Here is a 21,290-nt window from a genome sequence, read left to right on the forward strand (position 1 = left end):
GGGGTGATAGCGAGTGTTGGGGAGAGAGAGAGTGTTGGGGAGAGAGAGAGTGTTGGGGAGAGAGAGAGCGTGTTGGGGAGAGAGAGCGTGTTGGGGAGAGAGAGAGTGTTGGGGAGAGAGAGAGTGTTGGGGAGAGAGAGTGTTGGGGAGAGAGAGAGTGTTGGGGCGGAGAGAGAGTGTTGGGGAGAGAGAGAGTGTTGGGGAGAGAGAAGTGTTGGGGGGAGAGAGAGAGAGTGTTGGGGAGTGAGAGAGTGTTGGGGAGAGAGAGCGTGTTGGGGAGAGAGAGAGTGTTGGGGAGAGAGAGAGTGCTGTGGAGAGAGAGAGTGTTGGGGAGAGAGAGAGTGTTGGGAGATAGAGGGTGTTGGGAAGAGAGAGTGTTGGGGAGAGAGAGTGTTGGGGAGAGAGAGAGTGTTGGGAGAGAGAGAGTGTTGTGGAGAGAGAGAGTGTTGGGGAGAGAGAGAGTGTTGGGGAGAGAGAGAGTGTTGGGGAGAGAGAGTGTTGGGGAGAGAGAGAGTGTTGGGGATAGAGAGAGTGTTGGGGAGAGAGAGAGTGTTGGGGAGAGAGAGAGTGTTGGGGAAATGGAGATTGTTGGGGTGATAGCGAGTGTTGGATAGATAGAGTGTGTTGGGGAGATAGGGCCTGTGGGGAGAGAGAGTGTTGGGGAGAGAGAGAGTGTTGGGGAGAGAGAGAGTGTTGGGGAGAGAGAGAGTGTTGGGGAGAGAGAGAGTGTTGGGGAGAGAGAGAGTGTTGGGGAGAGAGAGAGTTGGGGAAATCGAGATTGTTGGGGTGATAGCAAGTGTTGGATAGATAGTGTGTGTTGTTGAGATAGGGCCTGTGGGGAGAGAGAGAGTGTTGGGGAGAGAGAGAGTGTTGGGGAGAGAGAGAGTGTTGGTGAGAGAGAGAGTGTTGGGGAGAGAGAGAGTGTTGTGGAGAGAGAGAGTGTTGTGGAGAGAGAGAGTGTTGTGGAGAGAGAGAGAGTGTTGGGGAGAGAGAGAGTGTTGGGGAGAGAGAGAGAGTGTTGGGGGGTAAGAGAGAGTGTTGGGGGGTAAGAGAGAGTGTTGGGGGGTGAGAGAGTGTTGGGGGGTGAGAGAGTGTTGGGGGGTGAGAGAGAGTGTTGGGGGGTAAGAGAGAGTGTTGGGGGTGAGAGAGAGTGTTGGGGGTGAGAGAGAGTGTTGGGGGTGAGAGAGAGTGTTGGGGGGTGAGAGAGAGTGTTGGGGGGTAAGAGAGAGTATTGGGGGGTAAGAGAGAGTATTGGGGGGTGAGAGAGAGTGTTGGGGGTGAGAGAGAGTGTTGGGGGGAGAGAGAGTGTTGGGGAGAGAGAGAGTGTTGGGGAGAGAGAGAGTGTTGGGGAAATGGAGATTGTTGGGGTGATAGCGAGTGTTGGATAGATAGAGTGTGTTGGGGAGATAGGGCCTGTGGGGAGAGAGAGTGTTGGGGAGAGAGAGAGAGTTGGGGAAATGGAGATTGTTGGGGTGATAGCGAGTGTTGGATAGATAGAGTGTGTTGGGGAGATAGGGCCTCTGGGGAGAGAGAGTGTTGGGGAGAGAGAGAGTGTTGGGGAGAGAGAGAGTGTTGGGGAGAGAGAGAGTGTTGGGGAGAGAGAGAGTGTGGGGAGAGAGAGTGTGGGGAGAGAGAGAGTGTTGGGGAGAGAGAGAGTGTTGGGGAGAAAGAGAGTGTTGGGGAGATCGAGAGTGTTGGGGAGATCGAGAGTGTTGGGGAGAGAAAGGTTGGGGAGAGAAAGTGTTGGGGAGAGAGAGAGTGTTGGGGAGAGAGAGAGTGTTGGGGAGAGAGAGAGTGTTGGGGAGAGAGAGAGTGTTGGGGAGAGAGAGAGTGTTGGGGAGAGAGAGAGTGTTGGGGAGAGAGAGAGTGTTGGGGAGAGAGAGAGTGTTGGGGAGAGAGAGAGTGTTGGGGAGAGAGAGAGTGTTGGGGAGAGAGAGAGTGTTGGGGAGAGAGAGAGTGTTGGGGAGAGAGAGAGTTGGGGAAATCGAGATTGTTGGGGTGATAGCGAGTGTTGGATAGATAGAGTGTGTTGGGGAGCTAGGGCCTGTGGGGAGAGAGAGAGTGTTGGGGAGAGAGAGTGTGTTGGGGAGAGAGAGAGAGTTGGGGAGAGAGAGAGCGTGTTGGGGAGAGAGAGCGTGTTGGGGAGAGAGAGCGTGTTGGGGAGAGAGAGAGTGTTGGGGAGAGAGAGAGTGTTGGGGAGAGAGAGTGTTGGGGAGAGAGAGAGTGTTGGGGCGGAGAGAGAGTGTTGGGGAGAGAGAGAGTGTTGGGGAGAGAGAAGTGTTGGGGGGAGAGAGAGAGAGTGTTGGGGAGTGAGAGAGTGTTGGGGAGAGAGAGAGTGTTGGGGAGAGAGAGAGTGCTGTGGAGAGAGAGAGTGTTGGGGAGAGAGAGAGTGTTGGGAGATAGAGGGTGTTGGGAAGAGAGAGTGTTGGGGAGAGAGAGTGTTGGGGAGAGAGAGAGTGTTGGGGAGAGAGAGAGTGTTGGGGAGAGAGAGAGTGTTGGGGAGAGAGAGAGTGTTGGGGAGAGAGAGAGTGTTGGGGAAATGGAGAGTGTTGGGGAAATGGAGATTGTTGGGGTGATAGCGAGTGTTGGATAGATAGAGTGTGTTGGGGAGATAGGACCTGTGGGGAGAGAGAGTGTTGGGGAGAGAGAGAGTGTTGGGGAGAGAGAGAGTGTTGGGGAGAGAGAGAGTGTTGGGGAGAGAGAGAGTTGGGGAAATCGAGATTGTTGGGGTGATAGCAAGTGTTGGATAGATAGTGTGTGTTGTTGAGATAGGGCCTGTGGGGAGAGAGAGAGTGTTAGGGAGAGAGAGAGTGTTGGGGAGAGAGAGAGTGTTGGGGAGAGAGAGAGTGTTGGGGAGAGAGAGAGTGTTGTGGAGAGAGAGAGTGTTGTGGAGAGAGTGTTGTGGAGAGAGAGAGTGTTGTGGAGAGAGAGAGTGTTGGGGAGAGAGAGAGTGTTGGGGAGAGAGAGAGAGTGGTTTGGGGGGTGAGAGAGTGTTGGGGGGTGAGAGAGTGTTGGGGGGTGAGAGAGAGTGTTGGGGGTGAGAGAGAGTGTTGGGGGGTAAGAGAGAGTGTTGGGGGGTGAGAGAGAGTATTGGGGGGTGAGAGAGAGTGTGTGGGGGTGAGAGAGAGTGTTGGGGGTGAGAGAGAGTGTTGGGGGGAGAGAGAGAGTGTTGGGGGGAGAGAGAGAGTGTTGGGGAGAGAGAGTGTTGGGGAGAGAGAGAGTGTTGGGAAGAGAAAGAGTGTTGGGGAGAGAGAGAGTGTTGGGGGAGAGAGAGAGTGTTGGGGAAATGGAGATTGTTGGGGTGATAGCGAGTGTTGGATAGATAGATTGTGTTGAGGGAGATAGGGCCTGTGGGGAGAGAGAGTGTTGGGGAGAGAGAGAGTGTTGGGGAGAGAGAGAGTTGGGGAAATGGAGATTGTTGGGGTGATAGCGAGTGTTGGATAGAATAGAGTGTGTTGGGGAGATAGGGCCTGTGGGGAGAGAGAGTGTTGGGGAGAGAGAGGAGTGTTGGGGAGAGAGAGAGTGTTGGGGAGAGAGAGAGTGTTGGGAGAGAGAGAGTGTTGGGGAGAGAGAGAGTGTTGGGGGAGAGAGAGAGTTGTTGGGGAGAGAGAGAGTGTTGGGGAGAGAGAGAGTGTTGGGGAGAGAAGCGTTGGGGAGAGAGAAAGTGTTGGGGAAATGGAGATTGTTGGGGTGATAGCGAGTGTTGGATAGATAGAGTGTGTGGGGAGATAGGGCCTGTGGGGAGAGAGAGTGTTGGGGAGAGAGAGAGTGTTGTGGGGGAGAGAGTGTTGTGGAGAGGGAGAGTGTTGTGGAGAGAGAGAGTGTTGTGGAGAGAGAGAGTGTTGTGGAGAGAGAGAGTGTTGTGGAGAGAGAGAGTGTTGTGGAGAGAGAGAGTGTTGTGGAGAGAGAGAGTGTTGTGGAGAGAGAGAGTGTTGTGGAGAGAGAGAGTGTTGGGGAGAGAGAGAGTGTTGGGAGAGAGAGAGTGTTGGGGGGTGAGAGAGTGTTGGGGGGTGAGAGAGTGTTGGGGGGTGAGAGAGTGTTGGGGGGTGAGAGAGTGTTGGGGGGTGAGAGAGTGTTGGGGGGTGAGAGAGTGTTGGGGGGTGAGAGAGTGTTGGGGGGTGAGAGAGTGTTGGGGGTGAGAGAGTGTTGGGGGGTGAGAGAGTGTTGGGGGGTGAGGAGAGTGTTGGGGGGTGAGAGAGAGTGTTGGGGGGTGAGAGAGAGTGTTGGGGGGTAAGAGAGAGTGTTGGGGGGAAGAGAGAGTGTTGGGGGGTAAGAGAGAGTGTTGGGGGGTAAGAGAGAGTATTGGGAGGTGAGAGAGAGTGTTGGGGGTGAGAGAGAGTGTTGGGGGTGAGAGAGAGTGTTGGGGGGAGAGAGAGAGTGTTGGGGAGAGAGAGAGGTTGGGGAGAGAGAGAGTGTTGGGGAGAGAGAGTGTGTTGGGGAGAGCGAGGGTGTTGGGGAGAGAGAGAATTTTGGGGAGAGAGAGAGTGTTGGGGAGAGAGAGAGTGTTGGGGAGAGAGAGAGTGGTTGGGAGAGAGAGAGTGTTGGGGAGAGAGAGAGTGTTGGGGAGAGAGAGAGTGTTGGGGAGAGAGAGAGTGTTGGGGAGAGAGAGAATGTTGGGGAGAGAGAGAGTGTTGGGGAGAGAGAGAGTGTTGGGGAAGAGAGAGTGTTGGGGGGTGAGAGAGTGTTGGGGGTGAGAGAGTGTTGGGGGGTGAGAGAGAGTGTTGCGGGGTGAGAGAAGAGAGTTGGGGGGTGAGAGAGAGTGTTGGGGGGTGAGAGAGAGTGTTGGGGGGTAAGAGGAAGTTGGGGGTAAGAGAGAGTATTGGGGGGTGAGAGAGAGTGTTGGGGGTGAGAGAGAGTGTTGGGGAGATGGAGATTGTTGGGGTGATAGCGAGTGTTGGATAGATAGAGTGTGTTGGGGAGATAGGGCCTGTGGGGAGAGAGAGTGTTGGGGAGAGAGAGAGTGTTGGGGAGAGGAGAGTTGGGAAATGGAGATTGTTGGGGTGATAGCGAGTGTTGGATAGATAGAGTGTGGTGGGGAGATAGGGCCTGTGGGGAGAGAGAGTGTTGGGGAGAGAGAGAGTGTGGGGAGAGAGAGAGTGTTGGGGAGAGAGAGAGTGTGGGGAGAGAGAGAGTGTGGGGAGAGAGAGAGTGTTGGGGAGAGAGAGAGTGTGTGGGGGAGAGAGAGCGTTGGCGAGAGAGAAAGTGTTGGGGAAATGGAGATTGTTGGGGTGATAGCGAGTGTTGGATAGATAGAGTGTGTTGGGGAGATAGGGCCTGTTGGGAGAGAGAGTGTTGGGGAGAGAGAGAGTGTTGGGGAGAGAGAGAGTGTGGGGAGAGAGAGAGTGTTGGGGAGAGAGAGAGTGTTGGGGAGAGAGAGAGTGTTGGGGAGAGAGAGAGTGTCGTGGAGAGAGAGAGTGTCGTGGAGAGAGAGAGTGTCGTGGAGAGAGAGAGTGTCGTGGGAGAGAGAGAGTGTTGGGGAGAGAGAGAGTGTTGGGGAGAGAGAGAGTGTTGGGGAGAGAGAGAGTGTTGGGGAGAGAGAGAGTGTTGGGGAGAGAGAGAGTGTTGGGGAGAGAGAGAGTGTTGGGGAGAGAGAGAGTGTTGGGGAGAGAGAGAGTGTTGGGGAGAGAGAGAGTGTTGGGGAGAGAGAGTGTGTTGGGGAGAGAGAGAGTGTTGGGGAGAGAGAGAGTGTGGGGAGAGAGAGAGTGTTGGGGAGAGAGAGAGTGTGGGGAGAGAGAGAGAGTGTTGGGGAGAGAGAGAGTGTTGGGGAGAGAGAGCGTTGGGGAGAGAGAGAGTGTTGGGGAAATGGGATTGTTGGGGTGATAGCGAGTGTTGGATAGATCGAGTGTGTTGGGGAGATAGGGCCTGTGGGGAGAGAGAGTGTTGGGGGAGAGAGAGTGTTGGGGAGAGAGAGAGTGTTGGGGAGAGAGAGAGTGTTGGGGAGAGAGAGAGTGTTGGGGAGAGAGAGAGTGTTGTGGAGAGAGAGAGTGTTGTGGAGAGAGAGAGTGTTGTGGAGAGAGAGAGTGTTGTGGAGAGAGAGAGTGTTGTGGAGAGAGAGAGGTGTTGGGGGGGGTGAGAGAGAGTGTTGGGGGGAGAGAGAGTGTTGGGGGTGAGAGAGAGTGTTGTGGGTGAGAGAGAGTGTTGGGGGTGAGAGAGTGTTGGGGAGAGAGAGAGTGTTGGGGAGAGAGAGAGTGTTGGGGAGAGAGAGAGTGTTGGGAGAGAGAGAGTGTTGGGAGAGAGAGAGTTGGGGAAATCGAGATTGTTGGGGGATAGCGAGTGTTGGATAGATAGAGTGTGTTGGGGAGCTAGGGCCTGTGGGGAGAGAGAGTGTTGGGGAGAGAGAGTGTGTTGGGGGAGAGAGAGCGTGTTGGGGAGAGAGAGCGTGTTGGGGAGAGAGAGCGTGTTGGGGAGAGAGAGAGTGTTGGGGAGAGAGAGTGTGTTGGGGGGGGAGAGAGTGTTGGGAGAAAGAGAGTGTTGGGGCGGAGAGAGAGTGTTGGGGAGAGAGAGAGTGTTGGGGAGAGAGAAGTGTTGGGGGGAGAGAGAGAGAGTGTTGGGGAGTGAGAGAGTGCTTGGGGAGAGAGAGCGTGTTGGGGAGAGAGAGAGTGTTGGGGAGAGAGAGAGTGCTGTGGAGAGAGAGAGTGTTGGGGAGAGAGAGAGTGTTGGAGATAGAGGGTGTTGGGAAGAGAGAGTGTTAGGGAGAGAGAGTGTTGGGGAGAGAGAGAGTGTTTGGGGAGAGAGAGAGAGAGTGTTGGGGAGAGAGAGAGTGTTGGGGAGAGAGAGAGTGTTGGGGAGAGAGAGAGTGTTGGGGAGAGAGAGAGTGTTGGGGAGAGAGAGAGAGTGTTGGGGAGAGAGAGTGTTGGGGAGAGAGAGAGTGTTGGGGAGAGAGAGAGTGTTGGGGAGAGAGAGAGTGTTGGGGAGAGAGAGTGTTGGGGAGAGAGAGAGTGTTGGGGAGAGAGAGAGTTTGGGGAAATGGAGATTGTTGGGGTGATAGCGAGTGTTGGATAGATAGAGTGTGTTGGGGAGATAGGGCCTGTGGGGAGAGAGAGTGTTGGGGAGAGAGAGAGTGTTGGGGAGAGAGAGAGTGTTGGGGAGAGAGAGAGTGTTGGGGAGAGAGAGAGTTGGGGAAATCGAGATTGTTGGGGTGATAGCAAGTGTTGGATAGATAGTGTGTGTTGTTGAGATAGGGCCTGTGGGGAGAGAGAGAGTGTTGGGGAGAGAGAGAGTGTTGGTGAGAGAGAGCGTGTTGGGGAGAGAGAGAGTGTTGGAGAGAGAGAGAGTGTTGTGGAGAGAGAGAGTGTTGTGGAGAGAGAGAGTGTTGTGGAGAGAGAGAGTGTTGTGGAGAGAGAGAGTGTTGTGGAGAGAGAGAGTGTTGGGGAGAGAGAGAGTGTTGGGGAGAGAGAGAGTGTTGGGGGGTGAGAGAGTGTTGGGGGGTGAGAGAGTGTTGGGGGGTGAGAGAGTGTTGGGGGGTGAGAGAGAGTGTTGGGGGGTGAGAGAGAGTGTTGGGGGGTGAGAGAGAGTGTTGGGGGGTGAGAGAGAGTGTTGGGGGGTAAGAGAGAGTGTTGGGGGGTAAGAGAGAGTGTTGGGGGGTGAGAGAGAGTATTGGGGGGTGAGAGAGAGTGTTGGGGGAGAGAGAGAGTGTTGGGGGGAGAGAGAGAGTGTTGGGGGGAGAGAGAGAGTGTTGGGGAGAGAGAGAGTGTTGGGGAGAGAGAGAGTGTTGGGGAGAGAGAGCGTTGGGGAGAGAGAGAGTGTTGGGGAAATGGAGATTGTTGGGGTGATAGCGAGTGTTGGATAGATAATGTGTTGGGGAGAGAGAGAGTGTTGGGGAGAGAGAGAGTGTTGGGGAGAGAGAGAGTGTTGGGGAGAGAGAGAGTGTTGGGGAGAGAGAGAGTGTTGGGGAGAGAGAGAGTGTTGGGGAGAGAGAGAGTGTTGGGGAGAGAGAGAGTGTTGCGGAGAGAGAGAGTGTTGGGGAGAGAGAGAGTGTTGGGGAGAGAGAGAGTTGGGGAAATCGAGATTGTTGGGGTGATAGCGAGTGTTGGATAGATAGAGTGTGTTGTTGAGATAGGGCCTGTGGGGAGAGAGAGAGTGTTGGGGAGAGAGAGAGTGTTGGGGAGAGAGAGAGTGTTGGTGAGAGAGAGAGTGTTGGGGAGAGAGAGAGTGTTGTGGAGAGAGAGAGTGTTGTGGAGAGAGAGAGTGTTGTGGAGAGAGAGAGTGTTGGGGAGAGAGAGAGTGTTGGGGAGAGAGAGAGTGTTGGGGAGAGAGAGAGAGTGTTGGGGAGAGAGAGAGAGTGTTGGGGAGAGAGAGAGTGTTGGGGAGAGAGAGAGTGTTGGGGAGAGAGAGAGTGTGTTGGGGAGAGAGGGTGTTGGGGAGATCGAGATTGTTGGGGAGATAGAGAGTGTTGGTGCAGGGGAGGACGAAAAGCCCCTCATTTTACCCAGAAGGAAAAGGGCTGTGGGATCAGTCTGTGCTGTTAATTGAAACCGATGGAAGGAAAACTTTGGGACACAAATGAATGGAGACCCCCCCCCCAGTGTTTGGACTCACAGGAAAGGGAATTTAATTTCGAACTATCTGCTAGAATGTTTGAAATCCTAAAGTGCACATGGAAGAAACTACGAACTTTAATCGAATTTGAGGTTTTTAAAGGGTGTATGTTGGGTCTGCAAGAAAAGGGGTGGAGTCAATATCAAAAGGGCCAGTTTGGACATTGGAACTAATCAAATTGTCTGGGAACTGTATACCCTTAAAGCTCGCCCCTTAAAAACATTAGCATTTAAACAATGCCACATACATATTCCAACACCTTTTTCATCAGGCATAGAAATATCTGGCTCAGGCCAGACTAGCACAATGGCTACAGGAGGCCAATGCAATCAACACCCACTCAAACCTTGAGTAGGTTAAGATCAGTGGGAAAAAAAACCTAAAACCCTAAAACTGCTGCATTTTTCAAAATCAAAAAGTCCACCAATGAGAAGAATCGACTTCAGCAGGAGAGGCGGACTGGATAATCTGGCTCTAAAAAAGGGGTTTCTGACGTAGTGAAAAAGAAGTGATGATTTTCCCTGCCCTCGTCATCCAACAACCACAACCACAAGCCTCTCGACACTGAAGGAAAACCAGTGTCCGAAGACACCGAAGATAGAAGAAACAAACCACCAGACTGCGGAAGGCACAGTAGTGAGTATAACCTCTGGTCCCCAGAACTCCCAAATCAGTTAGGCCAGGAAAGGTGGGAGGTTGGGCATTGTACTGCTAAACTGGTGTAAAGATTTTCGTTGTGTCCGTTTTAGTGGGATTTAGGGGGATTGTTTTGTTGGTGTATTGCTGTTTGTTGAGTTACACCATGTCAAATAAATTGGAAGCCTAAAGTTCCTCTTGGAATCACCTTGTCTCAGTTCTAATGCATTACATCTCCTGATCGTGAGTCTTATGTCAGAACCGTGTAAGGGAAGCTAGGAGCGCCTCGAAAATGCTCAACTGTGTGTCACAGGCTAGGGAAGAAGGGGTTCGGAGTGTTTGACACTCACAGGTGCCTCACAGGCTAGGCATAAGCTGTGGGGACGCACGAGTCTCAAAACCCCCTTCATAAGCTGTGGACACAGTCTCTCCAGGGGTGCTCTTGCAGCACTCAGGGTACCTCACAGGCCAGGCATAAGCTGTGAGGGCAGAAGCCCAGAGAGAGACACCCAAGGCACAACAACACTCCCTGGGAACCCCTTACCGAACATGGTGAGCGTGGCAGGACATAAGCAAACAGGAGATGTTAATATAACAGATGAGGTGATAAGAGAGGAAACTAAAATGGAGGAGAGAATTTCCTCATACATTTTTGGCAAGGTGAACCTCACCAAACCTTGGGTGCAAGCCCTCACTCGGGCAGAGCACCCAGTGGATGCTGCTGCTTAGTGGACAGCAGGGAAGGACCACAACCACAGGGTGGAAAAGGTCATCTGGCTTATCTGCTTCACCCGCCAAGTCCGAAAGCTCGACCAGCGGGTGGAGGACCTGGAACACAGTCTTCAGAAATCAGAGGAGCTCTCTGCTATCCGGGTTGTGGTTGGGGACAACCTGCTGGCCGAATTAGCTGAGGAGCAGCAAAGGAACCGGCAGTTGGAGCAGACCTTCCGAAATAGCCGGGACTATCTTCAGTGTCAGGTCACTGAGGCCAAGGGTAGTGAGGGGTCCCTCCGGGAACAGAACTCTCGGTACACCCAGAAAATTTGGGAACTGGAGAATAAATTAAAAGACGTACAGGCAGCCTATAAAGTGGCTAGTAGCAGTGAGTTTGCAGATCACGGTCCCTGCCAGGAGAGGATTAAAACTCTCACCCACGCTCTGTCCCAGGCAAAGGGGATGGTCGCCCTGATAGGACCCGGAGGGTCCACAGGGAACAAAGGAGAGTATTGGGGGGTAGAGGAGAATCCAAAGGCAAGAGGCGCCCGACCACCTCCTGAGGCACCGGTGGTTTGTCCGCTGGGGTATCAGGAGGGGCGGGGCACGCAGATAGTAGCATACCCAGGGCTGGGGGCAGGACCAATGTGTCCCGCTCGGCAGCAGGGATGTGAGGCTCCAGCCGAGGGTCAGTTAAGGGCTGGATCAGGAGACCAGGCACTGTCTGCTGCACCGGGTATGGTGGGACAGCCGGAGGTAGAGGGACCAGCGCAGAAAGATCCTGAACCAGGGCGGATGTGCCCGGTCAGGCAGCGCAAGTACAGTCCTCCACAGGGAGGTGGCCAAGGTCGGGGAGCGCTGGAGAGCGACTTTATTATTCCCCACGGAGTTCAATCACTCAGGGCCATGGTGGCCCATTTGGCCAAACTCACTCGCAGCGGGGACCCATCTATCCACTTCATGGAGGTGATGCAGGCAGGGGAACTTAATGGGTGTGACGAGGAGGAGACAGCCAAGCTGCTGCTCTTCTCTCTGGACAGCAAATTGTACCAGGCCCTACCGGCAGAATGCCGGAGGGGACAGCGTACATTTACTGAGGTCCAGAGGGCCGTCCTTGAGTCTATGGGCTTCGATGACAGCAGTCCTTTCGAACGGGTCGAAAGGACAAGGCAGCTCGCAGGGGAAACCCCGCAGGCGTTTGCGGACAGGCTGTGGGTGGTATACCACGCAGCCTGTGGGGAGCTCCTCGACCGGGCGAATCTTTCCGCGGTACAGACTGGCCGCTGGCTGAGGATGCTGGTGGCAAACTGCTTGCCCCGGCTCAAGGCCAGGGCAGAACTGTGGTTCGATTCCCGGGACCCCAACCTCACCGACGAAGCAGTGTTCAGGCAACTGGCACTGGTCCAACGGAATGGAGGAGGGGAGGAGGAGAAAACCTCCAAAGGTCGGGTAAATTAAGTAAAACCCAACCCGAAAATGGAGGTGGGTGGGGTGGCTTGACCCATCCACCTCCACGGAGGTGTGTGGGGGGCGTGACCCATCCACCTCCATGGCACGAACCTGGTATTGCAGTACTTCCAGGAACGGTGCAGTGGCTCTCGGCCTTTTGGCTAAGAGCATTGGCGCAGAGTGACCCTTGATGTGTGCAAGGTGACCTCTGGCGTTTGTGATTTGACAAAGAATTGGAAAGATTGGCAACAACTAAAAAAAAACCCAACCCGATTCCAAAAAGGGAATGGCACCAGGAAGGTGGCCGCTCGATTGATAAGGAGGGAGTGTGCTACGGGTGCGGGAAAGCTGGGCATTTTAAAAGGGATTGCAGGAGCCCAGTAAAGAGATATGGGGGGAGAAGTTCTTTCGGAGCCGCCCAGAGTGGGGGAAGTGGAGCGAGCTTCTCACCATCCCTTGATGAGATCGTAGCTGCAGTGAGGACAGCGCTGGAGGGGACTGGGTAGGTAGCCACGGCAACAGGCAGGGAAGCACCAGCAACCCTGCCAGTACAGAGGCCGTGACTAGCCCAGACCCAACCTGCATACCTGTGCCCACTAGAATACGACCCCTGGGGACGACCCTGGGTCAAGATGGAGGTTGAGAGTGTATTGGGTACTTACCTTTTGGACACTGGTGCTTCCAGCACGATAGTCCATTCGGAGGACCCCGCAACCTCACCTCTATCAAACGGGGTGCCGTATCAACTAGTTGGGTTCACAGGTAATGAGAAGGCTGGGTTTTTCTCAGTCCCGCTCGCAGTTCGTTTAGGAGCACTCCAAACACAATGGAAGTGCGTCCTGATGAACTGGGAGCAGGTGGGAAAAGAGATTTTGGGGGCTGATTTCAGCATCGCTCGCCAGATCCTAGTAGACTTGAGGAATCACTGTCTATGGGTCACAGTGGGCACGGGAGCAGAGGGAGAAGTCATGGTTATTGATAAGAAACAGGGAAAAGGGACTCTGTGTACAATGAAGCCAAAAGGGGGTTACGACCTGGAGGTTCTGGTCGGTAACACCCCGGCCGAGTACCGGGCCTATGTGCAAGCAAATCTTGCAGCATTTGCCACCCATAAACACGACTGTGGGAGAGTCACAGGAGTGGAGGTTAGAATAGATGGGGATCCCATGTCGCGCCCGCAAAAGCAATATGGCTTTCCCCGAGAGGCAGAAGCAGACTTGGAGACAGCTTTAAGCTCGCTTGTCGAGCAGGGTGTTTTGAGACCCATAGCCACCCATGTCAACTCCCCGCTTTGGTCGGTTAGGAAACCGGACAATTCTTGGAGGGCTACGGTGGATTATAGGGTGCTCAATAAAAACATCCCAGCTTGTGCCCCCACAGTAGCGGCGGTTGCGGATCTGATAGGGGAAATCCCTGCATCCGCAACCACGTTCACAGTGTTGGACATATCCAACGGGTTCTGGTCTATCCCTGTACGGAGGGAAGACCAGTACAAGTTTGCCTTCACCTTCCGGGAACAGCAGTATACATGGAGCTGCCTCCCACAGGGCTTTCATAATAGTCCCAGCATCTTTCACCAATGCATGGCGAACTGCTTAAAAGGCTTCAGCCAACCACACCAGCTGGTCCAGTATGTGGACGACCTGTTGTTGTTCACAGATAGCAGTGAGGAACACGGTCCACTGCTGGCCGAACTGCTGGTCTTACTGAAGGAAGGGGGTTTTAAAGTTAACCCCAAGAAAGCCCAGATAGGTCTAGGAGAAGTAAAATTCCTGGGCCTGACGATAAGGGCAGGAGAAAGGGCCATTGATGAGGCTAGAAGAAAGACAGTGCAGGAACTCCCTGTCCCTAGGGATGTGTCGGGGGTAAGGTCTTTCCTGGGAATCACTGGCTACTGTAGGGACTTCATCGATGACTATGCAGCCACTGCCGCCCCTCTGCTCAGACTCCTACATAAGGGGGTCGAGTGGGAATGGGACGAGGGCTGTGAGGCAGCATTTGTCCGTCTTAAGAGAGACCTGCAGGTAGCACCAGCCCTAGGGGCAATTGATGGGGGGGAGGAATTCTTCCTGGAGGTGGCAGCCAGTGGCGACAGCTTAAGTGCAGTGTTGCTCCAGGAGCGAAACGGTCAGCTGAGACCAGTGGTGTACTCCTCCAGGGTCCTCACGGAGGTAGAAAAGGGATACTCCAATTGTGAGAGGCACTTGCTTGCCACCCACTGGGCAGTAAAGAGAGCTCAGATCATTACACTCCTCACCCACCATACCCCGACGCAGATGCTGTTGGACGGGAGGATTAAGGACGGGACAGTGAGCAGTGCTAGAATCACTCGCTGGACCCTCCTCCTCTCCCAAATGACTTTAAAGGTCAAGGGCCTCTGCGAGCCCAGGCTCGCAGCAAATTTAATCTATCCAGGGCAGCCACATCGATGCTCTGTGGAGGGAGTATGGGACATTTACTTTGGATTTTGGGCAGGGATACACCCCACGAGATCTACGTTGATGGCTCCAGTTCAGTGTCCGCGGGTACAAGACTCACGGGCTGTGGAGTTTGGGATCCCAAGGCAGGAATTGCCTTGGCTCTTAAACTCCCATGCACCCTGAGCGCCCAGCAGGCGGAACTCTCGGCGGTGATGTATGTGGTCACACACCCCGAGGAATTCCCTACCCCATACACGATTTGCTCGGACAGCATGTTCACTTGCAATTCGTGTACAGAGTATCTGGCGATTTGGTCACGCCGGGGGTACACCTCTGCGGATGGGAAGCCCCTTGTGACCAAACCCCTGCTAGAAAAGATCGTGGCTGCAGTGGGAGAAACCGGGGATGTATATATCCATAAGGTAAAGGCCCACTCCAAAACTGAGCCACGGGGGGAAGGTAACCAGCAGGCAGACCTGCTGGCAAGGGAAGGTGCTCGCACAGGTCGCCCATGGGACCCATACGAGGCAGGCAGGATAGCAGCAGCAAGAAGCAAGCCAGGGACACAAGGGAGCGTAGGGGCGGCTGCGGCCCCGGACCTTAAAGTAGTCCAGATGCAGGATCCGATCCTGAAGGCTGCCTTGGCTGCTATCAAAAGGGGGGAAAAGGCGGAGGTCCCATACAGTGCTGTAGATATTGCTGTGCGGGAAGGCATGTTGTTTAAAGGGGACAAATGGGTAGTGCCGCCACAACACCGGAGGGAATTCCTTCAGCTGGCCCATGAGGGTCCAAGTGCGGGACACCCTGGGCCAGAATCTACCTGGCAACGGGTAGAAAAGGCAGGGTGGTGGCCAGACCTCCGGGAAGACGTCCGCAACTTCTGTGCGGGCTGTCTGGTTTGCGCTGCAAACAACCCAGACCCTCAGAAAAGGAAGGCGTCTATGGGACACGTCAGGCGGGTAGAGGGACCATGGCAGTCGATCCAGATCGACTACATCGGACCCCTACCGGCCGCCCAGGGAGGTTATAAATACTGCCTTGTCCTGGTGGATGTGTTTTCCAAGTGGGTGGAAGCCTTCCCTTGCCGAACAGCTACCGCGGTGGGGACTGCAAAAATCCTGATGAGGGAGGTGTTCTCTCGGTGGGGTCTACCTCAAATCGTGGAGTCCGACCGAGGAAGCCACTTCACCGGCCAGGTGATGCAGGCCACCCTAAAGGTGCTGGGGATAAGAGCCAAATGGCATGTCGCCTACAACCCTCAGTCCTCAGGCCCCGTAGAACGCCTGAACCGGACCCTAAAGGAAAGGCTGCGCAAGGAGACGGGAGACTCACCGAACAAGTGGGTGGAGATCTTACCGTGGGTCCTCATGGGAATCTGGGCCAGTCACTCAAAGAGCACAGGATACTCACCCCATGAGCTGATGATTGGCCAGATCATGAGAACCCCAGTGCATGTGTTGGTGCCGGTTCTCACCGAAGGGCAGCTCCGAGAGGTGAACCGGGACCGGTTTGTCAGGAACCTGTTTGAACACCTCAAACAGATCCACTGGCAGGCTGCTAGTAACATGGGCAGACAGCATCAGAGTAACCGATTGCTGCTAGAACCCAGCAAACACCACGAATGGGAGATAGGGGACCAGGTCATGGTGAGGAACTATGCTCGGGTCGGGGTTTTTGAAGCATTATATATGGGACCATACAGCATAGTCGACAAGGCTAGCCCTATGGTCTATGCGGTTCGACTGCCTCGCCGGGTGAAGTGGTATCACATTAATCAGTGTAAATTGTTTGACCCCAAAAGAGGTAAAAAACAGAGGGGACGAGCAAGGGAAGGGAATCAGGCACTGGGGGAAGAACAGGCCCCGGTGGATTTGGAAGCTCCGGAGGAGGCAGCGGGCCCCGAAGCTCTACAGCCGGGGCTGGTTCACTGCTCCTGTAAGGCTATCCCACCACTGGGTAGAGATTCCCAGCCCACTAACAGAAGTAGGGAGAAAGGCTCTACCATTAGCAAGGTTCAATGGGAAGCTGAACCTCCCATGGTGGATCAGCTGGGGCTAGCCCAAGAGGTGGAGGAGATGGCATTGCAGCCCATAACGTGGGACTCTGCACCGACAGTAAGGAGGAGTAACAGAGTGCCACAGCCCAGGGCGCCGTGGTCCCCTGTTTACTTAGCCTCCCGCCCCAGACCGAGAAGGCGAAAGACAACAGGGAGGGTGTTCTGTTGTGCTAGCAAGGGTCCCACCGATTATCCGGGGCTTTGGAGGGCAGCACAAGACTCATTAAGGGGGACCATACGAGCCCCTCAGCGGAGGGCATCCTGGTCCCCAGGCTACGGTCAGCTGAGTGGTCGACGACGCCTGTACAGTGACAGGATATAGCCTGGCCACCCGGGGACGGGTGGCGGTGTGTATATTTTCACTTCCTGTTTTGTTACTTTGTGTTGTGAGTATATGTGTTTAGGTAAGGCAGTGACGGTTGGGTACAGCATTTTTGTGTTTGGAACATGTTAAGTGGGCCGAGCCTGGAGAGGTCTCTCAAGGCAAGGCCATGTTCTTCTTGCCTTTCAGATGTCAACACCTCCCTACTGGACGTTAGTGATGCTGGTATCGCTAAGGATCTGCACCGGGCACCGAGGGGACACCGAGGACTCCCTGGTTTTCGGATGCTCCGGGGGCAGAGCGCCGACAGTGACCACAGGAGAAGGGACTCCGGCGGCGGATGGCCCACAAGGGGAGATGGCCTGGGTGGTTGGGATCGAACTCCACCAAGTACTCCAACCATAAGGACTTTACCTACGGAGAGGCCTCCATCCCCTGCCCGGAGATCACTGTGGCCACTTCCAGAGTGAGAGTGACAGAAGGCAGGAAGGTATGCCTAACTTGCCAAGGGGACATACCTCTGAGACGGTGGTGGTGGCTCAGAAAGCTCAAGAGGGACATGGGAGACCGACACTCGGACTGGGAACGTCTGGATAATGATACCTCCCGAACCATCATGGGGTCATCTGGCGGGGACACCGTGTGCTGGGAGAAATGGTGGGCGTACGACCAAGGAATTTATTTGAGTATGTGGGGATCAACTCGCGTGTGTTCAGAGGGGGTCTCCATTCCTTTTTATAGGTGGTGGCAGGATGTCGGGGATGGGGTGGTATGGGATCGCAGCGGGGAGGCGTGTGTGATCCCTAATCCCCGGATACCAATAAATGCCACCAAACTTGTAGTTCGGAAAAGAAAACCCCCACCAACGGCCAAGCCCACCGTCCCACACGAGTGCCCGACAACAACCAGGGGGCCGGGGAATGGTTTAGTATTGGTCCCTACCGAGAAACTATTTTATCAGGGGGTACACTACGCAGTGGCATCAGTGGTGCTAAATCTGACAGAAGTCCGCCTACCTACGTGGTGTCCCCGGGAAACCGAGCTGTTATACCAGGCTCTGCTGCGGGAGATGTTCCGGAAGTTCTATGAACTGGACTTCGGGGATGTCAAAGTGACAGACTTGTATAAACAGTGGGATAGGGCCGAACCGGGCAGGCAGAGGCGTGGCACTTTAAATGACATTCTTACGGGGTTTAACACCGGGGCGTCCGCCATAAACAGTTTGGATAACATGCAGCTGGCCCTCCAGATAAATGGGTTCAAGAATCAGCTGCGCAAAGTCCTGGGGGACGAGAATACCGTAGTGGGATCCGCGCTCCACAAAGAGGTGGCAATGACAGTTCACTTAAAGGAGATTATCTCTCAATTGGAGGCGCAGGCCAGGGCTGTAAACGCCTTGATTCGGGAGGATAGAAACGCCTCCGATCAAGCTGCCCAAAATGAGGTGTGCGTGCTCTATGGGGCCTGGTTGCTGGGAGAGGGACGGAGTAACCTCGAGGATCTGAGACAGGGACAGGTTCCCTCCTGGATCAGGCGTGTAAACAAAGCTTGACCGCGACACTTAGGTGGTTTTGTTATTTCCAGGGATGACTGCGTTTTTCATACATGGCTCCTGGGGAGTTTGCAGGGCAGGTTTCTTTGTTTTACGTTTGAGACTGAAATGAGACTCAATGTACAATTACTGCTGTAACCTTAAGTACATATGTGTATGTTGCTGTCGTGTATTGTAACCTGTTGGATTTCTGTGTTTAGTACCGTGTTAAAAGGAATTACGATATATATCGACGGGATCAGTTTTGAGTTAAACTGGGGAAAGTTGGGCAATTTGGGAGACCTAGGGTTTTCTCACCACCCTGAACTTTGACACACTCGAGTGGTGTCTGACTGTGTCATATGGGGGATTATGTAGGGGAGGACGAAAAGCCCCTCATTTTACCCAGAAGGAAAGGGGTTGTGGGATCAGTCTGTGCTGTTAATTGAAACCGATGGAAGGAAAACTTTGGGACACAAATGAATGGAGACCCCCCCCAGTGTTTGGACTCATAGGAAAGGGAATTTAATTTGGAACTATCTACCAGAAAGTTTGAAATCCTAAAGTGCACATGGAAGAAACTACGAACTTTAATCGAATTTGAGATTTTTAAAAGGTGTATGTTGGGTCTGCAAGAAAAGGGGTGGAGTCAATATCAAAAGGGCCAGTTTGGACATTGGAACTAATCAAATTGTCTGGGAACTGTATACCCTTGAAACTCGCCCCTTAAAAACATTAGCATTTAAACAATGCCACATACATATTCCAACACCTTTTTCATCAGGCATAGAAATATCTGGCTCAGGCCAGACTAGCACAATGGCTACAGGAGGCCAATGCAATCAACACCCACTCAAACCTTGAGTAGGTTAAGATCAGTGGGAAAAAAAACCTAAAACCCTAAAACTGCTGCATTTTTCAAAATCAAAAAGTCCACCAATGAGAAGAATCGACTTCAGCAGGAGAGGCGGACTGGATAATCTGGCTATAAAAAAAGTGGTTTCTGACGTAGTGAAAAAGAAGTGATGATTTTCCCTGCCCTCGTCATCCAACAACCACAACCACAAGCCTCTCGACACTGAAGGAAAACCAGTGTCCGAAGACACCGAAGATAGAAGAAACAAACCACCAGACTGCGGAAGGCACAGTAGTGAGTATAACCTCTGGTCCCCAGAACTCCCAAATCAGTTAGGCCAGGAAAGGTGGGAGGTTGGGCATTGTACTGCTAAACTGGTGTAAAGATTTTCGTTGGGTCCGTTTTAGTGGGATTTAGGGGGATTGTTTTGTTGGTGTATTGCTGTTTGTTGAGTTACACCATGTCAAATAAATTGGAAGCCTAAAGTTCCTCTTGGAATCACCTTGTCTCAGTTCTATTGTATTACATCTCCTGATCGTGAGTCTTATGTCAGAACCGTGTAAGGGAAGCTAGGAGCGCCTCGAAAATGCTCAACTGTGTGTCACAGGCTAGGGAAGAAGGGGTTAGGAGTGTTTGACACTCACAGGTGCCTCACAGGCTAGGCATAAGCTGTGGGGACGCACGAGTCTCAAAACCCCCTTCATAAGCTGTGGACACAGTCTCTCCAGGGGTGCTCTTGCAGCACTCAGGGTACCTCACAGGCCAGGAATAAGCTGTGAGGGCAGAAGCCCAGAGAGAGACACCCAAGGCACAACAACCCTGTGAAAACCCCTTACATTGGGGAGATAGAGAGTGTTGGGAGAGAGAGAGTTTTGCGGGGGGTGATAGAGGGTGTTGGGGAGAGGATGTTGAGGTAGAGACAGAGTGTTGCGGGGGGTGTGGGGTGAGATTGTTGGAGAGTGATAGAAAAAAAGAAGCAAGAACACATTGCATTTATATAGCGCCTTTCACATCCACCAGATGTCTCAAAGCGCTTTACAACCAATTAAGTATTTTGAAGTGTAGTCACTGTTGTAATGTGGAAAATGCGGCAGCCAATTTGCACACAGCAAATTGCACAAACGGCAATGTGATAATGACTAGATAATCTGTTTTATTGTTATGTTGATTGAGGGATAAATATTAGCCAGGTCACCAGGGGTAACTCATAAAGCGATATTGGTTAAATGTTATTAATGCATTCGTGTTTGTTTCAGCATCATAATATCTAAACTAAGTAGTTGAGTAAAGCTTTTCCAATTTTATGATTTCTAATGTCTTTTGGATGAGACATTAAACCGAGGCCCCGTCTGCTCTCTCAAGTGGATGTAAAAGATCCTATGACACTATTTCGAAAAGAGCAGGTTATTCTCTGATTTCCTGGATTGATGTGGTTAAGTTTGGGTGAGACCGCTCCAGTGTTTAGAATTCTGGCAGATTATTGGGTGTAAATGACAAAACTTTTCCTCATATTCTCTCCTGCCCTCTCTATTATTTTTATATAATTTCTTATAACATATTTACTATTCTAAGTACAATTTCTGTTGTCTAAACGTGTTTAATTTAACTTATATCACTTTTTGAGCCTGTCATATCGAGCCGAGACTCCCATTGGGAAAGTTAGCCTCTCAATGTTTGTCATTTCCAGCCAATAATCTGCCAGAATTATTGTCGGACCCAGACATAAGCACAAGAATCTAGGAAACCTGGCAGAGTTCCTGTAAGATCAGTCTCCACAGCACCATCAGTCCAGCGCAGTCAGAGTCAACAGCAATGCAATCTCTCACCTTGGTTTGCTTTCATTATTCTTACCTTTCAATTTTTGCAGAACATTGATGTGAAGGGGACATATTTAAGGAGGGATATACTTGCATTGGAAGCAGTTCAGAGAAGGTTCACAAGGTTGATTCCAGAGATGAGGGGGTTGACTTATGAGGAAAGATTGAGTAGTTTGGGCCTCTACTCATTGGAATTCGGAAGATTGAGAGGTGATCTTATCGAAACGTATAAGATACTGAGGAGGCTTGACAAGGTGAATGCAGAGAGGATGTCTCCACTGATAGGGGAGACTAGAACTAGAGGACATGATCTTGAGAACTGAGATGAGGAGGAATTTCTTCTCTCAGAGGGTTGTAAATTTGTGGAATTCGCTACCTCAGAGAGCTGTGGAGGCTGGGTCATTGAATATATTTAAGATAGAGATAGATAGTTTCCTAACCGATAAAGGAGTAAGGGGTTATGGAGAGCGGGCAGGGAAGTGGAGCTGAGTCGATGATCGAATCAGCCATGATCGTATTGAATGGCGGAGCAGACTCGAGGGATCGTATGGCCTACTCCTGCTCCTATTTCTTATGTTCTTATAGCTGAACCCGGCTGGTATTGGACATTTACAACATTGAGGGGGCACAATTTGGAAACCGAGGGTAACCGAGGCGAGGCGGGACTTCCTGGGGTTACCAGAGGAACTGGAAGGCAATGTCGGGGGCTCCCCTTCCTCTCGGGGGCAGGACCAGGGTGGTAAGCGTGCAGATTTTCCAGCGCTCCTCAGCTCCTCTGTTAATGGGGAGGGCATACTGCGATCTGCGCGGTGAGGTGAGGGGCCACCACCTCACCGGGGATGTGGGGTGCCGTAGCCACAGCCCAGCACAGAGGCGGAGCGCCAGGCTTCACCATCGCGGCATGGACCCCAGCGAAAGAAGCAATGTACCACTCCAGCCGGGGAAAACAAG

At 52.9% G+C, this 21,290-nt stretch overlaps 1 protein-coding gene across 1 annotated transcript in view; it reads right to left on the reverse strand.

The window, feature by feature from the left end:
* Positions 1–21,290, reverse strand: part of ace2 (angiotensin I converting enzyme 2) — a 131,037-nt gene that overhangs the window by 70,709 nt on the left and 39,038 nt on the right. The window lies entirely within an intron of this gene.

Source organism: Pristiophorus japonicus, chromosome 11, assembly GCF_044704955.1.
Source record: "Pristiophorus japonicus isolate sPriJap1 chromosome 11, sPriJap1.hap1, whole genome shotgun sequence".
NCBI classification, from domain to species: Eukaryota; Metazoa; Chordata; class Chondrichthyes; family Pristiophoridae; genus Pristiophorus; species Pristiophorus japonicus.